Genomic DNA, 20,894 nt, shown 5'->3' with positions numbered 1-20,894 from the left:
TTCTCCAGGCAAGAACACTGGAGTGGGTAAACACATACTAGCCTCTGTCGACATTTCTTGCCCTTACTCACCCAGACAGTAATTATTTATTGCATGTCAGCCATATATTTGGCACTGTTTTTATGCAGTTGCTTACAACCCACTGATGTGTATGGGCATATACTCAGCTAAAAAGTCACACACACTGCCCTGTGTTCCTTAATAAGTAGATGAAGTGCTATGAATCTTCAGAGAAGGAAAGACTCATTCTGACCAGAGAGATTCATCAATGTGTTCAACATACTAACTAAGCACTACAGTCGGCCACCTCTAAGGTTGCCCTATACCTGCTGGTATTCACATCCTTGTCCAGTCCCTTCCCCCAGAGTGTGGGCTGGACCTAGTGACACAGCTCTCACAAATAGAACACAGCAAAAGTGACGGAATGTTTTTCCTGAGTTTGGGTTACAGAGAAACAGTGACTCCCATCTTGCTCACGTGCTTTAATTCAGGCTCTTTCTCTGTCTCTCTGTCTCTGTCTCTCTTGAGCTGTTACTCTGGAGCAGTCCAGCTGCCTTGCTTGAGTGACTGTGGAGAGACTCATGTGGCAAGGGAATAATATCATCAGGCATGCCAAGAGGCACCTAAAGCCTGCTGAATAGCCATGTGACTGAACTTGGAAGTCAACTTTCTGAAGCCTGCCAACAGCCTCATGAGCGAGCTTGGAATCAGAGCCTCCTGCTGTAACCCTTGTGAGGACCACAGCCTGACTGATACCTTGACTGAGACCCTAAGCCACAATCACCCAAGTAAGCTGCACCTGAACCTGAATTCCTAACCCACAGAAACTGAGATCTTTAATATTGGTGCTTTAAGCTGCTTAGTTTTAAGGAGATTTGTTAGGCAACAGTAAAGAACTGATCCCAGTACCTACTATTTGTCAAGTAGTATGCTAGGCCATTAGAATGTGAAAAATAAGTGACGCCTAGTCACTGTATTTGGGGAGGGGGGAGACAGGTATGTGCACAAATGTGGTCCATACAGTGCAAGGTGGTAAGTAGGATGGTGGAGATGTGCTGAGTGTGAGAGGGGAGTGCACAGGAATCGCTCCTTATTCAGAGGGGTAAAGTCCTCCTGGAGAAGTCCGTGCTTGCAAGGAAAACTGGGGGAGAGGTCATCCCGTGGAGAGGGAGCGTGGGTAATGCCTGCAGGTGAAATAGAGTGCTGTCTGCATGGGAATCAAGAACTACAGTTTGTAGGCACAGCAAGAAGTGGAGAAAGATGAGGCCAGAGAAGTGATGAGAGATGAGTCTAGTCTTGTGCCAGCAATTTATTTTTGAATAATCCAATTATGAAATCCTGCTTTGAGTGAAAGGAAGTAAAAACAAAAGCATTAATAAAGGAACTAGCATGCTCTTCTCAACAGTCCAATACCTGAATTTTAAGAAGCCAAATTCAATTATCTATAGAACACAGACAAGTGTAATTTGCTTCATTGTTTTTGCTCATAAAATTGAGCAGAGAACTGTTGACATGTTTCTGTGGAATAATAATGGTTCTTACTGAGAAACCAGCTCAGGTTCCATTTGATGCTTTTGCAGGTGGGAAATTGGCCCTTTCAGCTTTAGGATTTTATGAATTTATACTTTGAAAATCTGAGGAGAGGTCTGTGTAGATGGTTTTCTTTCTTTTCTCTCCCTTTCTCTTTTGTTCTTCCCCTCCCTTCCTCTGTCATTCCTTTTTCCTTTCCTTCCTTTCTCCTTCTTACTCTCCATTTCTTTCTTTTTGTTTTTCACTATATTGAAGGTTCTAAGCATCAGCCTTGCAAGGTATGAAAAGGGAACAAAAACATACCTCTGTCCCCTGCCTGGAGGATTAGCGCTAAAAATAAAGTCTGTGGAAGATTCTTTGGATCACTATGGCTCATGAGTGAGTCTAAGGATTAAGCAGGTAACAAAATTACCTGAATCAAGGTGGCTACAAAACTGAGCTTGTGCATAGTGGATGATGCAGAATCAAGAAATAAGACTCTTTAACTTTTCAACAATTATAGTCCAATAATGGAGAAGGCAATGGCAACCCACTCCAGTTCTCTTGCTGGGAGAATCAAATGGACGGAGGAGCCTGGTAGGCTGCAGTCCATGGGGTCGCTAAGAGTCGGACACAACTGAGCAACTTCACTTTCACTTTTCACTTTCATGCCTTGGAGAAAGAAATGGCAACCCACTCCAGTGTTCTTGCCTGGAGAATCCCAGGGACGGGGGAGCCTGGTGGGCTGCTGTCTATGGAGTCGCACAGAGTCAGACACGACTGAAGCAACTTAGCAGCAGCAGCAGCAGCAGTCCAATAATAATTAATAAAAAGGTAAATAAATTAACTTTTAAAATTAAAATGTTTTATAATACCATTTCAAAATGTCTTTCTGTGTCTGGAGTCCATCACTTCCAACATGAAATAAAATGGTCAGGTGCCCTTGTATCTGGATTGCACAACTCATGCTCCGGGGAGTAGGAGTTTGGGTTTTTAGTAGACTCCTTAGAACAAAACATCACCTGCTCTGTTAGGTTTTGCTAGAGGTTGCATAATCCCCTTGCAGATCTAATCAGGCTCTCTTCTCATCGTGTCATCAACTTATTCCCTCCTCTGAGCTCCATGTAAGAGTGGCTTGTACCCCTATTACTACCTAGGGGGTATGTGGGAATGACAGTAAAAATACCCACTGAAAAGGCAAAAGCATCGGAATGGACACAGCACTGGACAGTATCCTGGAGTCTCTCTTGAATGCCAGCCACCACCCTTTTTGTAGGGGGCTCGGGGGTACCAAGGCTTCCCAGGTGGCTCACTGGTAAAGAATCTGCCTGCAGTGCTGGAGTCGCAGGAGACTTGGGTGTGATCCCTGGGTCAGGGAAGATCCCTGAGAGGAGGAAGTGGCAACCCACTCCAATACTCTTGCCTGGAGAATCCCATGGACAGAGGAGCCTGGCGGGCTAGAGTCCATGTGGTTGCAAAGAGTCAGACATGACTGAGTAACTAAGCACCCCTGCATGCCGGGGATCCCAGAGGAGGGATGAGGTGGCAAGAGGTTCTTTAGGGCCCTTGGGGTTCCTTGGAGGCTCAGATTCGAATAGGCTGAATAACTGTTTTAATGTTTGTTTTCCCCACCAGACTGTGACCAATTTGGAGGTAAAGGCTCACTCTCATCTTCTCTCTCTACTGCCTAACTTGATATTGGCCCATAGTCATCGGGAGAGCATTAGTTACTCAGTCATATCCAACTCTTTGCAATCCCATGGACTGTAGACTGCCAGGCTCCTCTCTCCATGAGATTCTCCAGGGAAGAATACTGAAGTGGGTTGCCATTTCCTTCTCCATGGGATCTTCCCAACCCAGGAATTGAACCTAGACCTCCTGCATTGTAGGCAGATTCTTTACTGTCTGAGTCACTAGAGGAGCCTGGCCCACAGTAGTTTCTTGATAAATATTTGTTGGGCAAAATTGAAATACACCTGTTTATTGAAGATCTTGGTGTCTACTGAGGCTCTGCCTTGAGTTAACTGCACTAGGCACTCTGAGAGAAGAGATCACATAAGAGAAATAGGAATTGGCTTTTCCTTTGACGAGTTTTCAGTCAGGTCACTGGACTCTGGTAGAAACTGTCTCTAACAGCCTGAAATCCCAGTGCGTGGTACGGTGCTTGGGACAAAGCAGGCATTCAGCAAACATTTGTCAATTAACTGTAACTTCTTGAATCTAGGCTAGTGGACTGGCTCCAGATTGGTCCCTCAAGTGCTTCCCCCCCCAACCCCCTCCAAATCTGCCAGCCCAGCAACTAAGTCCAGAAGACTTAGTTGACCCATCAAACTATGATGGTTAGCCAGGAACAAAAGCCACTGGGAAAATAAAGCATCAATTTCCATCTGGGTGTTTCAAAAGGAACTGAGGTATTAAAATAAGGTCACAGTTGTCCCAATCAGATCATCTTTTCAAAGAAATTGCAGGCTTGTGAGCCAGCAGCAACCACATACACCTTTGGAGTCATCAGAACCAGTGTTCTCAACTCTGAAAGCAAAATCAAGTAAACAAGGTTGTGTCGTGGACTTCCTTGACCCAGACTTTCAGGAAGGAGCTGACACAGTGCCCAGACTCGCGCTCACCCACATAGCTCCGAAGCCAAACAAACTCGTGTTTTCCCAGCTGTATGATGCACTCAGTTCATGAAGCAACTGGCCAGAAAACAAGGAAAAGAAAAAAAAAAATGTGCCTAGTTCAGGCCACGCAAGGAAAGTAGAATTGCTTCAGCTGGCTTTTTTTTTTTTTTCATGAAATATCAAGAAATATAAAGATGGAGGAAATTAGATCTATGGTTTTTGGTTACTAAAAAGGAAACAAAATATTTTTTCCTTTTATAGATCTGATCATGCTATTACTCTGCTTAAAAACTTCAATGACTTTATAACTTTCAAATTTTGATAGTCCTTACAGATCTTTTATGACTTGTTTAAAACAACATTTCTAGCCACATCAGCCCACATTTCCTCCCACTTAAAGATGTTTTTGAGCTTTGCCAGGCTTCTGTTATATTAAATACTTCATGTGCTTTCTTGCTCACATGCTTTTGTTCATGCTATTCCTTCTGCTTATAACACCTTTCCTTGCCTTATTCATTAAGGAAATTCCAACTCATATTTTAAGACTCACCCTAATAGCAGAATTAGCTGCTCTTTCATATGTCTTCCCATAGGATTTGCTTTGTGGGTACCTCTTATTGTATTTAGTCCTTGTATCACTAATTCATTCTTTCAGCAAAATTCATTATTTTTGTATTTTCTATCAGATACTCTTCTAGGTACTGAGGGTCCAGGTATAAAAGTCCCTAACTAGTGGGGGACTCAGGTGAGTAAATTAATTGTTGCAGGACAGAACTGTAAGTTCTTTGGCAAATGAAAGCACAAGAGGTTTTGGGAGATCAGAGAGGGTCACATACCTGAGTCTGATTGGTGGAAGGGAATCTGGAAGGCTTCCTAGAGGAGTTGGCACATGAAGAGCTAAAGAACAAGGAGTTTTTGTATCCATCTCCTCATGTTTCACAGAGCACTCCTTGAAGAAAGAGATCAATCACAGATCATATCAAATTAGGTCATTTATTCCATATATGTTTGAGTTCTGTGCTAGGAGACAGACAGATGGAGAGAAGGGAATCCGGGAGATATTAGAGGAAACCAAGTATGACCCCCAGGTTTCTAGTACAAGTGAACAGATAGATGGTGAATCAGTGCTGCCATTTGCAGGTGTGCAGGTTGTGGACTCACAATGAGCAAGGCAATGCAAAGGAGGAGCAACCTTATTGGAGAAGAGTCTTATTCTTCATACCAAAATAACTATGAATAACACTTAATACATGATGTTGGAGTAGACTGGAATGAGAGAATTGTTTTGTTGTTTTGATTTCTTAAAAGCATGTCTTCTGTTCTCTTGGGTGAACTGGGAAGTTTACTTTCCTGTTCTGTTCTCTTGGCTCCTTATTTTCAAATGTCAAGAGTCTCAACTGAACCAGCCAGATCTTTCCCACACCTCCCCTGCCCTTAGATCATTTTGACACCTCTACCAGAGGGAATCTTAGGACTTTTGGCTTAAATGAATCTTGAAAATTAGTTGCAAAACAATAACTTATTCAGTTACAAGTATTAGTTAATAACCAATAAATTAAACTATTATGAATAATATATCAGGTTGGCCAAAAAGTTTGTTCAGGTTTCCTGTAACATGGGGAAACTCAAACAAACCTTTTGGCTTTCCTAATATTTTTAATAACATCTCTCCTGATTATTAACCAAAAGTTGGCTTTAGTTAATTAGAATTGATTTAAGCTAAAATTTGATTTTACAATAGTTGTGCTAAACTAAAGCTTTATTTTCTTTACTTCTATATCATTTTCCCTTTTATATAGTGGAAAAAGTCTAAGCAGGACTTTGGATCACCAAAAATTCTTTACCAAAACCAAGTATTCCTTAAAAATTTTTTAGTGCATCCTTTGGAGAAGGAAATGGCAACCCACTCCAGCATTCTTGCCTCAAAAATCCCGTGGACGGAGGAGCCTAGTAGGCTACAGCCCACGGGGTTGCAAAGAGTCGGACATGACTGAGCGACTTCACTTCGCTTCACTTAATACATTCTAAGTGATTTCTTTCTTCTGAGAAGTTTGACTCTAAAACATCCCTTGGGCTACCATTTGACTTCCTGTTACATTTGGACAGAAACATAAATCTTTTAATAAATGAACTACTTTAAAGTGAATCCAGGCCTTCCAATAAAATCAGATCTTCTTTATTCTTGATTGCTATTCTTTGAGTTTTCCATCTTTCTCTAGATCTACTGGGTCCCAACATATGTATCCCATAAAAGTAGACAATACGTTCTACAAAAGACAGCTGGGACAGGGCAGTTAGCTCTCATCCCTTGGCACTGCCTATTTTTCCTACTCAACTCTAAACTGACAACTTATTTTTCTTTTTGTTATGAATTCTATCCGTCTCTTTGGTATTTTGTTCTCCAAATGTATTTTCCTTTTAAGATACTTGATTGTAGACTATATTATCTTCTTGTCCTCACAGTTTAGATGATATCTTATTAATAGATTAACAACTTTAGATTCCAAGCAGCTATCTTTTGTGGTTAAGTGGGAGACAGACATGAGTTTAGCTTTGTGTTATCTATATGTACATGTGTAATATGCAAGGTAGTGATTATAATCAGCCTTTTTAAGAAGAAATAATTGTAGAAGCACTATTTCCACAATATCATTTTTAATTACTTAGCATTTTTATCTATTCATGAAAGTGGATTCTCTAAGGCAATGATCTTCAAATTTATGTATGCAACCTGTATGCAACCCCCAAAATTTTTTAAATTTGTATACCTATCATCCATTTTTAAAGTAAACTACTAGAAAGTTTCATGATAAGTTTAAATAGTTGCAAAGGATATGATTTCTGATATAAATATTGCTATCTAAAAATAAAGCTCTTACATTACTCTCTTAAATGTTTCCCAAGGAATTCTAAATACCACAGCTGCTTGCCACTGACTATGACAATTTGAAATACACCACCATCTAGTTTAAAAGTACATGAACGGGGTTTTTTTTTGTATACATGGTCACCATTTTTCTCCTTTCCATTTTCCCACAGAATTTTATTATAAAATGATGCTTTAATGCTTAAAGACCTTTACTGGTCACTCCCCATACTTTTGTACACACACACACACATACACACACACAAATACACAAATATAAGTTGAGAGCTGCGAAGTGTTGTAAAAATTTTTCCTTTGCACTTAGTTATCATTCGCACATAATTAGACAAACAACAAGCATATATTACAAATTCATTATGAAACATAATTATTAAAGATAAAAGTAAATTTTTATTGGAGTTGCATTCATTCATAAGCTAAGTAGCTCTTTTTCTCAATTGTTTTGTTATTGTTTGTTTTCAGAGAAAAATACTGAATCATCCAAATTTGCAGTTGTTTTTTATATCCATGGGTGAGTTATTTATTGCTAGAATGAAACAGGGTGCAGCATCCATTCTATTCCTATTTATTATTTTTACAGATTTTATTATTCTCATAATTTATTGAGAAATTGTGTTTAAGTAAATAAATAGGTGAGGATAGATTTAAAATTATTGCCACTCTCATCTGCTCTATTTCAAAGATATGAGACAAGATCACATGGTCATTCATCATTAAAAATGACTTTTATGATATATCAGCTGACAATTCAATTAGGGTACCCTTCAACTCTGTTGAAAACAAAGAATTGGGAACCATGTGGTTTGCAAAAAGATGACCCAGCCTTTAGAATCCAATTAAACAGCCATATTCAGAATCATCCCTTTGCAGACAGAGCTTTCCACAACTTTAATGCAATGCATCAGGGTAATTTCTGATCGGGTGGGAGATGCACCTTTCTTTTATAAGGTGGGAAGATGAACATGATGACAAGACAGGAGGGAGAGAGGAACCATAATGAGGAGTCCTTAGACGTATTAACTTTTGGGAAAAGTACTTATGGTAGGTGAGGATCAGAAATTGAGTCTTAAAAAAAAGTTGTTTTTTTTTTACACATCCTTTGGAAAACCCTCAGATAGTACGCTGTCTTGAAATCACTGTTAAAAGGTCTCTGCCAGGCACCACTATTTGTTCACTTGACAATAGAACATTTTCTTTTCTCAGAATACCTACTAATACCTGGAAGAACCAAAGTTTCTTGAAATAATCCCTGGGAAATGATACCCTAGAGTTTTAGTTAATTAATCTTGTCTCCCCAATTAGATAATCAATTCTAAATCTGTGAACTGTAAGTTGTTATAGATGCAGAAGAACAGAGATGATGATTAATTGATGATTGATATTAATTGTGCTTGCTTCACATAGCAGAAACCCCACCAAACACTGGCAAATACCAGTAAGGAGGTATTTGTCTCACACAGATAAATTTCTGGGAAGGTAGCCATGGACTAAAATAGAAGTTCAATGATGTCATCAAGTACCCAGTGCTTTCTATCTTGCTGCCCCATTATCCTTTGTTTATGATCGCTGTCTTGTTACCTCATGACTGTAAGAGGCTGCTCTACCGTTGCCCTCATAGTTGAGTTCCAGGCAAGAAAGTGGGGGAGGGAGAGAATAGTAAGGACTTGCTGTTAGGAAGTCCTGCCTTCTTATCTGGAAAAGTCAAGGACTTCTACCTATCGTCCATTGGCATAACTGGGTTTTATGGCCATCTAATTATAGAAGAGCTGGGAGTTTGAGCATCATTCCCTTCTCTATTCTCTCTAGTAGAGGAAGGCAGATATATGAGAAAAGATTTTGAGTGAACCAACGTGCTGGATCTATCACATCCTTCTATTCTGAGCCAGATACTTTACATACAACAATGTGCTATAACACTTCAATGACATAGGTTTTATCCCCATTTTTCAGATAGGGAAACTGAGGCTGACTGAGGCTAAAGTAACATTCCCAGGTACCATAACTAATTGGTGACAAAACTATTTAATCCCATAGTCTGTGCTTTTCACCTCCAACCACTATACAGGCTGCAGCTGTTTTGCTTGGCTTGCTGAATCATTCTATCCATCTCATAGTGCGAGACCTGAATGATTCTGCTGGTGTGGAAACTCCCAAAGCCTGTACCAACTGCAGAGTGGGGTGGCATGAGAGGCTAGGTCAGAGAGACTGAGCATCCCCCCAGCCCTGCCCCAGTTCTCTTGATCTCAGTAAAAATGGATCAAAGAGGGAAGAGCAGGAGATAGGAAGCAGCCTCTCTAAGCCTGGAGGCAGGACACCAGCGAGAGTTTCTTTGCTGACTCTGACCCTGCGTTTAAGGCCATCTTGACTCTGCAGGCCTCAAGCTCTTCACTTTGCTGTTCGATGTGTATCTGTGGTATGTGACAAGTGGCCAGACTGCAGGACTGGGATCTAGTGGGAAATGGGCGTGACCGCCCGGCCACAGGTTCCAGTGCCCTGAAGGCAAATGCCTCCTCAGGCTCTCTGGGCAGGGGAGGGCACGGCTAAGACTCCAGTTAGTCCTCAGCCCCTCAGCCCCGGTGCTGGACGGTCTACCTGTCCCCTCCCTCCACCTTCGGTCTCCTAGCTACCGGTCCCCCCACTCACCCCCGCTCCAGGAATCGCTTTCATCTCAGGGTCTCTGGGCTGTCATGACCGTCACAATCAGAGCCCATGAAGCATAAAGCTCCAGAAACTCCACCCCACAGCACAGACTTTCCAAAATGTCCAGAATTGAGCTGCTTCTCACCAGGGCTACCTATCCTTTTGGTCCCAGACGCCATCATCTCCTGCTTGGAGACTATCACGGCCTTCTGGTTTCCCTGAAGCGTCGCTGCCCTACAGTCTATCCTCCACAGAGCAACCAGAGGCGTTCCATTCAAGCTTCATTCTCCTTGCTCCAGCCCTCCAGTGGCTTTCTTTCCCCTCAGAGTTTGGACAGATGGCCTCTAGGGCCCGACACAATGGCTGCTCCTCTCCCCGCTCTCCCACAACTACTTCTCAGACTAGCTTACTCCTCAGACTTCACTTCCTAGGGCTAGTCTCTCTTCCTCAAGACACTTTCCCACTCACGGCCATCGTACCGACTATTACCTCAGCTGAGACCGTGCTTCTCAGGCGGTCAAATGGCTCCTTCTCCTCCTTTAAGGCTTTGCTCAGTTGCCACCTTCTCAGTGAAACCTACTGTGACTACCTTGTTTAAAAATGCTTCCCCCGACCCCATCATTGCCTGTCCACCTTACCCTGCTCTCCTTTCTCACATTGCACATGCCACCTACTTGTATAGTGTATAACTTCTTTATTATGCTTATAGACTGTCTCCCCACAAGGAGCAGAAACAGTATTGCTCGCCAGATATTCCATTTGCTCCCCCAGATTTCTTGCCTTTGTGTCATTAGGTTATGAGAGTCCCTGAGGCAAAGTGGGGTGGGGATTTCCTGCAGTTCTGTCCAGCCCAGGGCAAGTTCTCACCTCTCTTCTCTTCCACTGCCATAGCAACCAAGGAACTTCAGACTGAGATAGTGAAGCCTTCTGGGACCCTGAGTCACTGCCCGAAGGACAGTTGCCCTAGAGAATCACAGCAGACTTTGTGTGAAAGAGAAAGAAATGAAACATTGTTTAGTTAAGCCACTGATGCCTTGCACACTCTCCTGGCTAGTATATCTTGTTAAAATATAAGGTCTGCAAGAGCAAGATTTTGGTCTGTTTTTTTCTTCTCTGATGTATTCTTGGCACCTGGCTAAACCCTGGCTGATTATGGCCCCACAGCAAATTAGTTGAATGAATGAATGTATCTTTGGACCCCAGATTAGCACTGCTGACCCAGCTTGGTTTCTAACTTCCTCTGGAGCATAGTTACTTCCCAGACTCTAAGCTTGAGAGCTCCTGACAAGTAGGAATTGGATCACCATCATCCTTGCATCATCTTCAATTACTTGCATGAGGTTCCTTAAATATTATACTAACTAAATGCTACTGCAAACTTTCCCTGTGATCCTCATTTATGAAGATTACAGTAGGAAGAGGCAATCGCCAATTCTAGCTCATGTGCTTCCCCTTTCTCAGGGCATCATCTTGTATATCAAGGAATTTTTTGTCTGGTCTCCTGCAGCTCCTCCCTCTCTGACCTAAAATCTCTTCTCACCTCTCTGTTATCCTCATCCTATTTGAGGGCAATCCCTGTGATTCTGCAGGTGGTACTGTTCCTTCTAGTTTCTTACCTCCTGTTCATACCTCAGTTCACCAATTTCTGGACTCTGATGCCACAATTCTGTTGAACTTCTTTCTGATGGTGCCCACTACCTCCTGAATGCCAGGCATGGTGGACTTTCTAAGGGCCTATGATGACTTAGAGACCTTCAAACCAATCCCCTTGCTGCCCCTTCGGCTTGCCTGGAACCACAGTTTGCCTGTTTCCTTCCATCTCTCTAACCATTCTTTCTCTTTCACAGGCTCCTCTTCGCTGCCTCCTCCTGACATGCTCCTCAGGCTGCTGTCAGCTCACTGCTCTTGGAACTCAAAACACTTTCTCCCTGATTTCAGCTACCTCCTGTACCCCGATGATTCCCCAATCTTTATCTCCAGCTCCAGCCTCTCTCCAGAGCTTTGGGTGATTCATGCAGCCACCCACTGGACAATCTAGATGTCTCATGGACTGGATGCCTCTTTGCACCATCTCATAGCCCTTTGGCCTCACCTCTGAGTTTTGAAATAGCTCTGGCAGGCATCCTGCTCTGGCTTTGATTCAGTTCACATAGTAACTTACTAAGCAAGTAGCTTCCACCTTGCTTCCTACCTTGGGGTTTCTCTGTTGCTCCTGGACAGCTAATCTTTCATCCTGGGCACCTTTGGAGGTGCCGGATGAGGCGGCCGTGAGGAGATACCCCTCGTCCAAGGTAAGGAGCAGCGGCTGCACTTTGCTAGAGCAGCCGTGAAGAGATACCCCACGTCCGAGGTAAGAGAAACCCAAGTAAGACAGTAGGTGTTGTGAGAGGGCATCAGAGGGCAGACACCCTGAAACCATAATCACAGAAACTAGCCAATCTGATCACAGGACCACAGCCTTGTCTAACTCAGTGAAGCTAAGCCATGCCATGTGGGGCCACCCAGGACGGCTGGGTCATGGTGGAGAGGTCTGACAGAATGTGGTCCACTGGAGAAGGGAATGGCAAACCACTTCAGCATTCTTGCCTTGAGAACCCTATGAACAGTATGAGAAGGCAAAATGATAGGACACTGAAAGAGGAACTCCCCAGGTCGGTAGGTACGCAATATGCTACTGGAGATCAGTGGAGAAATAACTCCAGAAAGAATGAAGGGATGGAGCCAAAGCAAAAACAACACCCAGTTGTGGATGGGGACTGGTGATAGAAGCAATGTCCGATGCTAAGAGCAATATTGTATAGGAACCTGGAATTTTATGTCCATGAATCAAGGCAAATTGGAAGTGGTCAAACAGGAGATGGCAAGAGTGAATGTCGACATTCTAGGAATCAGCAAACTAAAATGGACTGGAATGGATGAATTTAATTCAGATGACCATTATATCTACTACTGTGGGCAGGAATCCCTTAGAAGAAATGCAGTAGCCATCATGGTTAACAAGAGAGTCTGAAATGCAGTACTTGGATGCATTCTCAAAAATGACAGAATTACCTCTGTTCATTTCAAAGGCAAACCATTCAATATCACAGTAATCCAAGCCTATGCCCCAACCAGTAATGCTGAAGAAGCTGAACTTGAACAGTTCTATGAAGACCTACAGGACCTTTTAAAACTAACATCCAAAAAAGATGTCCTTTTCATTATAGGGGACTGGAATGCAAAAGTAGGAAGTCAAGAAACACCTGGAGTAACAGGCAAATTTGGCCTTGGAGTACAGAATGAAGCAGGGCAAAGGCTAATAGAGTTTTGCCAAGAGAACGTGCTGGTCATAGCAAACACCCTCTTCCAACAACACAAGAGAAGACTCTACACATGGACATCACCAGATGGTCAACACCGAAATCAGATTGATTATATTCTTTGCAGCCAAATATGGAGAAGCTCTATACAGTCAGCAAAAACAAGACCAAGAGCTGACTGTGGTTCAGATCATGAAGTCCTTATTGCCAAATTCAGACTTAAACTAAAGAAAGTAGGGAAAACCACTAGACCATTCAGGTATGACCTAAATCAAATCCCTTATGACTATACAGTGGAAGTGAGAAATAGATTTAAGGGACTAGATCTGATAGACAGAGAGCCTGAAGAACTATGGACGGAGGTTTGTGGCATTGTACAGGAGACAGGGATCAAGACCATCCCCAAGGAAAAGAAATACAAAAAGGCAAAATGGTTGTCTGAGGAGGCCTTACAAATAACTGTGAAAAGAAAAGTGAAAAGCAAAGGATAAAAGGAAAGATATTCCCATTTGAATGCAGAGTTCCAAAGAATAGCCAGGAGAGGTAACAAAGCCTTCCTCAGTGATCAATGCAAAGAAATAGAGGAAAACAACAGAATGGGAAAGGCTAGAGATCTCTTCAAGAAAATTAGAGATATCAAGGGAACATTTCATGCAAAGATGGGCACAATAAAGGACAGAAATGGTATGGACCTAACAGAAGCAGAAGATATTAAGAAGAGGCGGCAAGAATACACAGAAGAACTGTACAAAAAAGATCTTCATGACCCAGTTAATCACAATGGTGTGATCACTGACCTAGAGCCAGACATCCTGGAATGTGAAGTCAAATGGACCTTAGAAATTATCACAACAAACAAAGCTAGTGGATGTGATGGAATTCCAGTTGAGCTATTTCAAATCCTGAAAGATGATACTGTGAAAGTGCTGCACTCAATATGCCAGCAAATTTGGAAAACTCAGCAGTGGCCACAGGACTGGAAAAGGTCAGTTTTCATTCCAATCCCAAAGAATGCTCAAACTACCTCACAACTGCACTCATCTCACACGCTAGTAAAGTAATGCTCTAAATTCTCCAAGCCAGGCTTCAGCAATATGTGAACCGTGAACTTCCAGATGCTCAAGCTGCTTTTAGAAAAGGCCAAGGAACCAGAGATCAAATGGCCAATATCTGCTGGGTCATCGAAAAAGCAAGAGAGTTCCGGAAAAACATCTATATTCTGCTTTATTAACTATGCAAAAGCCTTTGACTATGTGGATCACAATAAACTGTGGAAAATTCTGAAGGAGATGGGATTACCAGACCACCTGACCTGCCTCTTGAGAAACCTGTATGCAGGTCAGGAAGCAACAGTTAGAACTGGACATGGAACAACAGACTGGTTCCAAATAGGAAAAGGAGTATGTCAAGGCTATATATTGTCACCCTGCTTATTTAACTGATATGCAGAGTACATCATGAGAAATGCTGGGCTGGAAGAAGCACAAGCTGGAATCAAGATTGCCAGGGGAAATGTCAATGACCTCAGATATGCAGATGACACCACCCTTATGGCAGAGTGAAGAGGAACTAAAAAGCCTCTTGATGAAAGTGAAAGAGGAGAGTGAAAAAGTTGGCTTAAAGCTTAACATTCAGAAAACTAAGATCATGGCATCTGGTCCCATCACCTCATGGGAAATAGATGGGGAGACAATGGAAACAGTGTCAGACTTTATGTTTTTGGGTTCCAAAATCACTGCAGATGGTGACTGCAGCCATGAAATTAAAAGACGCTTACTCCTTGGAAGGAAAGTTATGACCAACCTAGATAGCATATTAAAAAGCAGAGACATTACTTTGCCAACAAAGGTCCGTCTGGTGAAGGCTATGGTTTTTCCAGTGGTCATGTACGGATGTGAGAGTTGAATGGACTGTGAAGAAAGCTGAGCACCAAAAAATTGATGCTTTTGAACTGTGGTGTTGGAGAAGACTCTTGAGAATCCCTTGGACTGCAAGGATATCCAACCAGTCCATCCTAAAGGAGATCAGTCCTGGGTGTTCACTGGAAGGACTGATCCTGAAGCTGAAACTCCAGTACTTTGGCCACCTGATGTGAAGAGTTGACTCATTGGAGAAGACCCTGATGCTGGGAGGGATTGGGGGCAGCAGGAGAAGGGGACGACAGAGGATGAGATGGCTGGAAGGCATCACCGACTCGATGGGCATGAGTTTGAGTAAACTCCAGAAGTTGGTGATGGACAGGGAGGCCTGGCGTGCCGCGATTCATGTTGTTGCAAGGAGTCAGATACGACTGAGGAACTGAACTGAACTGAACTGATACTTATGCAAGTGCAAGCCAAACATGGAGACATGGGACAGGCGTAACACTGCATGAAGAAGCCCTGGACCAATGAGGTACAAGAACCAGCAGCTAACAGTTCTCCCTTTTATCTCTTTGGTGGACAATCCTGAGATGCAGTGTAAGTTCCTCAGGAGGGCTACAAGGATCCAGTGCTCGTGTTCCATGGAGAAACTGATATGATACATATCTTTGATTGACTTTCCATCCTGCCTGATATTATCCTCCCTATCCTCTCACTCCTGTTCCCTGCGATAAACTTCCCAGATAAACAGCCAGCACATTAATCTGTGTCCCAGCCTTGCTTTGGAGGAATCCAGGTTCACATATCCTTTGGGCATCTTTATCTCAAACTGTCTAAATCCTAACTCATAGCCCTTCCCCTGGTGGCTCAGATTGTAAAGAATCTGCCTGCAATGCAGGAGACCTGGGTTTGATCCCTGGGTCAGGAAGATCTCCTGGAGAAGGAAATGGCTACTCACTCCAATATTCTTGCCTGGAGAATCCTATGGACAGAGGAACCTGGTGAGCTACCTACAGTCCATGTAGTCAAAAAGAGTCGGACACAACTGAGCGACTCTCACTTCATTCTTTCTCCCAGCCCCACTCATCTTTCTCCACTCATTCCCCTCAGCCATCAAGGCTGCAAACTGGAGACCTAACCTGACTCTCCCTTTATGCTCTTCATCTGCCCCTTCATTGCTTCCCTACAACCATTGTTTAAAGCCCCATCATCTCACCTCAGCTGCTGCCTCCTTTTAGTCTTCCCTACATCTCCTCCAACTCTCTCAAAACCATCCCTCACGTGACCTCCAATGAAAAATACCTCGAGCATAAATCTTGCCATGGTATTTGATTATTCAAATCTCACCAGCATTTCCAAAGGTAAACTAAAATCCAAGTATCCTAACCTGGGCAGGGGCCTTCTGAGATCTGCTACTCGTCCGCCTCTCCAGCATCCTGTCTGAATTGCTTCTGCTTCCCAGCATGGCCCCCAGTTGCACACTCAACAAAGAGAAAGGAAAGAGCCATACTGAAGATGTGGCCCATTGTGTCCCCATGGGGACCATCCCAACCGCCCAGCCACTGTGCAGACAGAGCGGAACTCTTCTCTAGAACCAACAATCACACTGTCTTTCTAGGCTCAGAGCTTCACAGTATAGTGATCACAGGACACAATGTGTGTGGAGATGGGTGAGGACCAAAGAGAGCATAGAGGTGGAAGCAGAACACCGGAGTTCAGGGCTGCTCCCCTTGTTCACTGTGTGGCCCTTTGTAAGTTGCCTGGTTTCTGCATTCACAAAGAAGGAAGATACGATACGATCTAATTGCCACAGGGTGTGCAAAGTACATATGATGTTAATAGAGATGTTCATGGCTAATACTTACTGACCTTTAACCGTGTGAGGAAATGGAAGTAGAGGAAGGCACCTTTGAGCAGGTCTTGGCTCTGCTAACAATTTAGCAATGTTCTCTGAGTAAGTCATTTCCCCTGTCTTAACCTTAGACTCACCCTGGAAACAATGGGGTTGAACTAGTTCAGGACTTTTGGACTGGGCAGTTTCTAACATCCTTTACAGCTATAAAATTCTGAGTTTATTAATTGAGCATGCTGAGCTATTTCTTGTCCCAAAGTGGGCTGAGCAGCCATCTCTCTTTAGCTCTGATGTGCCTGCTGGGCACACACAGTGCATTGAAGGTGACCTCACCAGCCCTTACATCAGCCCGCTTCCCCTGGGTGTCAGGGAGAAAGGGACCAATTGTGTTCAGTGCCAGACAGTTAGAGACTCTACATATCTTGCAATTTTTTCTTTGGTCCAGTCCGGTAACAATGAGGATAATTCTGTCCAAAAATGCAATCAAGTTTTTTGGCATGAACTGTGCTCTTCAAATCCGTGGAATTTACTCTCATATCACTGCCAAGTTGGACAGATTCTTGTCAGAGCCAGATCAAGTTTGAGTCAAGTCTAAGGCCAGTTATCTCTTGGATGGTGGCCCATCTCCTCCCTTTTCACCCATCATGACCTCCACCCATCTTCCTGAGGGTCTGGGGGTGATAGTGGCATTCTGCCCCCAATCCTAATTGGAAACTCCTAATTGGAGTTTTCTTTTCTTTCTTTTTTTTTTTTGTTATTATATTCCAGTTCGAAGCAAAAATGTGGTGGAGTAAACATGTTCTGGGTATTTTCTCCTTTCACTTACTACTGGAATTTATACCCCACCCCTCATTTTGGATTAATTTCTTTTCATAGCTGTTCATATTAGCATGATTTCAGTAACCTAATATTTGCTACATAATTAAAGCAGTCAGAATAACAAATCCCAGAGTGGGTGTTATTTGAAAGACACTTATCTGAGCGTGGTGAGAGTAGTCGACGTGCCTCCACACCAAAGAAATTGTGAAGCCAGGCAGAAGGATTGTCCTTTTTTATCCCCAAAGCTAGGGGTTCCTGGAAGGGAGGCTCTGGGTACATTTTCATCAGTGAGAGAGCTGAGGACTGAGAATCTAGGAGAATGCTTGACCTTCATCTGGTCCTGACATCTTATTCCTTTAGGATCTAATTGCATGCGTGTGTGCCAAATCACTTCAGTCGTGTCTGACTCTCTGCAACGTGTGGACTGTAGCCCGCCAGCCTCCTCTGTCCATGGGATTCTCCAGGCAAGAATACTGGAGTGGGTTTCCATGTCCTCTTCCAGTTAGCATCTATTAGATGTTATCAATTACCTGACTGTTGATAGGGTAGGGGAGATCGAGAATGGAGACTTTCCCTCAGGATTCCCATGTCTGAATGAGTGCTAAGAACTTATACTTAAAAGCATGCTATTCATTGATTCCCTAAGTAATTGTTGGGTGTCTACTGTGTGCAGGCCCTGTACTAGACCCTGGAGACACAGTGAGAGGCAGACATAATCCTTGCTCCACAGGGCAGTCCCAGTCTCACATATTAGATGTACCTGGGGGATATGAACAGTGTCAAGTGAGTTCTGTGGGCTCTAGCCCACTTGGCTCCCTAATTCCCAGCATTATCACGGGTGTGATAAAATAATTATTCAAGAAATCACTTGGTAGTGCTGGTCTTTCCTTTTAGAGAAAACATCACATAATGATTTCACTACAACAGCAATCTCTAACAGGACACCTAGCCCTTAGTAAATGCTCCAGAAACATTTGTGAAGTAAAGAATAAAGGGAGGGGGGGGAGAAGGTAGGATGAAAAAGAGAGAATGAGAGGAGAGAGGAAAAAGGTGGATTAGTGTCCTGAAAGGTGGGTGAAGTGACACTGTGAAAAAACTCAGGGCATGTGGAAGGAAACTCATGTTGAGAAAGAAAGGAAGTGGTTGAAAGTGAGAGGAGGTCAAGGCAGTGAGTGCCAAGCTGCACAGGAAGGGGGAAGTTTCATTTGGGAAAATTCTGTGGCAGAATGTCTGGAAGCTGCTGAGCTGGAGGCCGGGGACTGGCCGCAGCTGTGCCCTCTGCCCTGGGCTGAGAGGCACTCTGAGTGCAGGGAGCCAGGCTTCTACCTTGGACCAGGCGTGACTGTGAACCCAGACCTGTGGTTGGAGCAGTGCCAGGTGGGGCTGAGGACTCAGGACTCTGGACTCAGGCTGACCTGATTCATTTCCAGTCTTTGCTGCCAAGAATCCAGAGTTAAGTTCCGCTAAAGGGCTGTTTGGGTGAGGGGATTGTGCCAGGGGAGCTGTGGCCAGCACCTTCTGTTGGAGACAGCCCTGATGCCCTTCATAAAGATGCATTTAGTCTTGGCCAATTGCACCATATGAACCATGATTCTGGTTTATTGTTTCTCATCCCAAGCAATAATAGCCCTGTAATTATATTTTTCTCACTGTTTTATAACATAGATGCCTTCTATTTCAACTTGAACTTTGGTCTTACTGATAAAAACCATGTTTTCCAAACAAACACTGGGATGAATGGTCTGAAAATCACAAGTGACTTATGGGGAAAAAATAGACAGTATTTATGGCATGTATAATATGTGCCAGGCCTTGTACTAAGAGCTCTCATTGCATTATTTCATTTGATCTTTGCAACAACTCTCCGAAGCAGGTACTATTGTTTTCCCTGGTCAATGGGGAAGGAAACAGATCCAGCTAGCGGAGGTCCCCTCTCTCCAGTCTCTCAAACAAGTGGTAGAAACAGGCCTCACATGCAGAGTTAACTCTGGATCAGGCCTGGACACCCCAGCCCAAGGCAGGCCAAGAAGAGGCAGGCACTCCCGAATGGCTGTGAGCTATAATTTTAGGTAAAAAGTAGATAGATTTTTACCTTGATAATAATTTTTTTTTAATTTTGGTTGTACTAGCTCTTCACTACAGCACGCAGGCTTCTCTTGTGGCTTGCTGGCTTCAGAGCCCACAGGCTCAGTAGTCATGGCGTGCAGGCTTAGCTCTCCTGTGGCATGTAGAATCTTAGTTATCTGACCAGAGATTGAACCTGCATCTCCTGCATTGGAATAAGGATTCTTAACCACTGGACCACCAGTTGTTACTGTTGTTCAGGGTGACATCCGACTCTTTGCAATCCCATGGACTGCAGCGCAGCGGGCTTCCCTGTCCTTCACTATCTCCCGGAGTTTGCTCAAGCTCCTGTCCAGCGAGTCAGTGATGCCATCCAACCATCTCACCCTCTGTCGCTCCCTTCTCCTCCTGTCCTCATTCTTTCCCTGGACCACCAGGGAAGTCCCTAAATCTATTTTTAAGGCTTTCTCTTTTATTTTTGACAAGTGACCTTCATTTTTCATTTACTGTTATACAGTTTTACTTCTTTAAGTTTAAAAGTGAATTTAAAAAAGAAAAACCGGAGAAGGAAATGGCAACCCACTCCAGTATTCTTGCCTGGAAAAGTCCATGGACAGAAGAGCCTGGTGGGCTGCAGTCCATGGGGTTACATGACTGGGCATGTGTTGCATGAGGGTGGAGGGAGATGGGTTGGTAACAATAAACTGGTAGAACTAAAAAGAAAAAAAGAAAAAAGAAAAACCTTCTGTGAGTAATGGTGGACACATGGAGAAGGAAGGAAGAGTGAAGAGAGACCTGGGGAACAGTCTGTAGAATCGACAGGCTGCCCTCAAGGCTCTGCTTTGATCTTTGTCATTGGACTCTGTAACTCTTGTTTGTTAGCCGACACTCACAGGCCAGGTCGCTCGGGCTTGTGGCATCCCATGGGACTTTCCTAATCCCTCTTGCCCCCATGGATCTGTCTAGTCTCTGAGTTCTGGCCACACCCTTTCTCGACAGGGTAAACACCAGGAATTAGGTAAAAGGTGGTTTGGCAAAAGAAAGAAAAGGAATTGTCTTCAATTCCTCTGCTCAGGACAAGGGCATGCTGAGAAGGGACACCAAAGAGGAAGATCTCCACCAACCTCAGCAGAGGACCTGGGACCATCTGGAGAGGCCATTGAGTCAGTGCATACACATGAGAAGGGTCTGGGAGAGAAAGTATTGGTGGTTTACCAGAAGGCTGCAATGTCAGAGATTTCCCACTATGTCACAGCAAAGGGGACCTGCTCCAGGCTTTGTGGACCTAGGACTCTGACCCTTTACCCTTTCCTTGGGCACAGGCCTCATCCTTACTAGGCATTC

The sequence above is a fragment of the Odocoileus virginianus genome, chromosome 5 (genome assembly GCF_023699985.2).
Source record: "Odocoileus virginianus isolate 20LAN1187 ecotype Illinois chromosome 5, Ovbor_1.2, whole genome shotgun sequence".
Taxonomy (NCBI): Eukaryota; Metazoa; Chordata; class Mammalia; order Artiodactyla; family Cervidae; genus Odocoileus; species Odocoileus virginianus.
This window is presented reverse-complemented; position numbering follows the sequence as displayed.